Here is a 2931-nt window from a genome sequence, read left to right as displayed (position 1 = left end):
CTCACAATGAGAGTCAATAAGTCTTCAGAGTTCAATGTGTTTGGTTCCTTGACCTCCTGTGGTTAGAATGTATGCTTATGCTGGCGAGCTGTTAGGACCAGACCTCTGCTGTGGCAGGTTGGTCTTTGGAACCGGAGATCGTATGTGCGTTTCTGGTGTCAGAACAGTGTCATTGCTCAGGTAGAGTAGTGACAGAGTTCATGTTCAGATGTGTTTGGTTCCTTGACCTCCTGTGTGTAGATGTATGCTTAGTGCTGGAGCTGTTAGGACCAGACCTCTGCTGTTGGCAGGTCTGTTTTGGGAACCCAGGACTATCGCTTTCTTGGGTCAAACAGGTCATTGCTCAGGTCAGAGAGTGACAGAGTTCATGGAAGATGAGTAGAAACGTCATTATGGAAGTCACCACACTGTCTGGATGTGTCTTTAGTTTGATGCAGGAGTTGTTTTGGGTTAACAGTGCCATCACCCTCTCCCTGTAGGTTCTTCAGGCGTTGGACTACCTGCACACTCAATGTAAAATCATCCACACAGACATCAAGCCTGAAAATATACTGCTTTGTTTGGAGGAGCAGAACCCAAAACAGACAGCAGGGGGCAGTGCATGTCCTCCATTCCCTGGGAAAGATGCCAAGTCGATGAGTAGAGCAGGTAGTGTTCACTGTTCAGCTACATAATAGAACCCCGCAGTGGAGGTGTCATAATACCCATAAAACCTAGCGGTCAAACAGGGAAATGGTTCCAATCGTTTTTCCACCATTCATTTTTCCCATAGGAGATTTTAGGAACACTTAAAATAAGGGCTATGTTTCGAGTAGGTTTACTCTGACGTGACGTTTTGATACGCTTGTAAATCTCCATCGTACAAGGTGACTTTATTCAATATAAGCGGCTCTGTATGGTCATATGACTGTTTAGCTACAGATGTTCCAGAACGCTGTAAGGTCATGTGACTGTTCAGTTACAGATATTCTAGAACTCTGTGACGTCATATAACTGTTCAGCTACAGATATTATAGATCTCTGTAAGGTCATGTGACTGTTCAGCTACAGATGTTCTAGAACCCTGTGACGTCATCACTGAGCGCACCAGATGATACATCTGTTTACTGCACATGACACTTTACTGTAGGCTAGTATTCTGTTTCTATGTCACCTTTAGATGTAGATGCATTGTGTATTCTGCCTGTTTGTCACTTCAGGTTGACTGTGTCCAGTATGCTGTTGAAGTGTCTCAATCAGATCATAACCCTCTACTGTATGTTGTTCATCTCTTACTGTCTATCCAGAGAAGGACCTGGTCATTCCCTCCAGTCTGAAGGAGGTCACAGTAAAGATTGCTGACCTGGGAAGCTCCTGTTGGGTGGTGGGTATTGATCAGTCAGTCAGCAATAGCGGAGGTGCATAAAATTGAGGGCCCCCATGCATTTATCACAAATATGTATTTTGCTAAGTTTGACATATTTTACATTGATCTCCATTACTCTGTTTTTTAAATCGTCATTAGCACAGTAAACATGATTTCAATTTGAGCTCCAAGACGAGGCCACATTGAAAAACTGAAAGATCTGATTGTGCTGATTTACTGGCGCATTGAACCATGTGAACCATGTGCAAGTAGTTAAAAACTTTTTCTGTGATCGTGCTAAAAAACAATTGTAAACTGCATGTTGCCACATATAGTTTAAAAATCGTTGTTGGATCGGCTAAAACATGACCATGTGCACACTATAGTTTTAATAACTTCTGTGTTGGAGTCGTGCCTAAAACATTGAACCCATGTTGCACACTATAGCTTTAAAACTCTTGTGGATCGTGCTAAAACATTGAACCATGTTGCACACACTATAGTTTAAAAACTCTGTGATCGTGCTAAAACATTGAACCAATGTTGACACACCTCATAGTTTTAAAAACTACTTGTGGAGTCGTGCCTAAGACAACCATCTCGAAACCATGTGCACTACACTATAGTTTATACATACAACGATCGTGTAGAGAGGAGATGGTCCTGCTAAATACGATTGCACAAGCCATGTTGCACGACTATAGTTTTAAACTCTGTGGATCGTGCTTAAGAACATTGAACCCAGTTGCACACTAGTAGTTTAAAAACTCTGTGGATCGTGCTAAAACATTGAACCATGTTGCACACTACTAGCGTAAAAAACTCTGTGGATCGTGCTGAACACATTGAACCAGTGTATGCACACTATAGTTTAAAAACTCTTGGATCGTGCTAAAACCAATGACGTCATACTGTCCGATTCTTTATGAACCGTTGCCATTGCTGAACCTCGAGTAGTTGGTTGCGAAAATAAGAGGGACTAGTGTGGAATACTGCCCTGGGATCAGAACTGATTTTACTCTGTGCCGTTGCTTTGTGTGACATTCCAGTACAAACATTTCTGTGAGGAATCCAGACCTGTCAGTACCGCTCACTAGAGGTTCTACTGGGCTCTGACTACGGCCCACCAGCAGACATCTGGAGTGTAGCCTGCTTGGTGAAGAGAGTCAACGTCCATGCAACCACCATACAACCACCCATACACCACCATACAAACCACCATACAACCACCATACAACCACCATACAACCATATAAACCACCATACCAACCACCATACAACCAGCAACAACCAACATCAACACACTATAACCCACCACCAAACAAAACCACTATACAACCACCATACAACCACTATACAACCACCATAAACCACCATACAACACCCATAAACCACTATACAACCACCATACAACCATACAACCACTATAACACATCCGACCCATAACAAGCATCCACACAATACACCACATACAACCACCATCACCAAAACCACTATATACCAACCACATACAACCCCCTAACAACCACTATACAACCACTATAACAACCACGACATAGGAAGCACACCACAACAACCACTAGTAA

The 2931-nt window shown here is 42.8% G+C and overlaps 1 pseudogene; it reads left to right on the top strand.

Annotated features, from left to right (window-relative positions):
- Nucleotides 1-2931, top strand: part of LOC111966151 (SRSF protein kinase 3-like) — an 18812-nt pseudogene that overhangs the window by 14492 nt on the left and 1389 nt on the right.

This window comes from Salvelinus sp. IW2-2015, linkage group LG7 (assembly GCF_002910315.2).
Source record: "Salvelinus sp. IW2-2015 linkage group LG7, ASM291031v2, whole genome shotgun sequence".
NCBI lineage: Eukaryota > Metazoa > Chordata > Actinopteri > Salmoniformes > Salmonidae > Salvelinus > Salvelinus sp. IW2-2015.
This window is presented reverse-complemented; position numbering and strand designations above follow the sequence as displayed.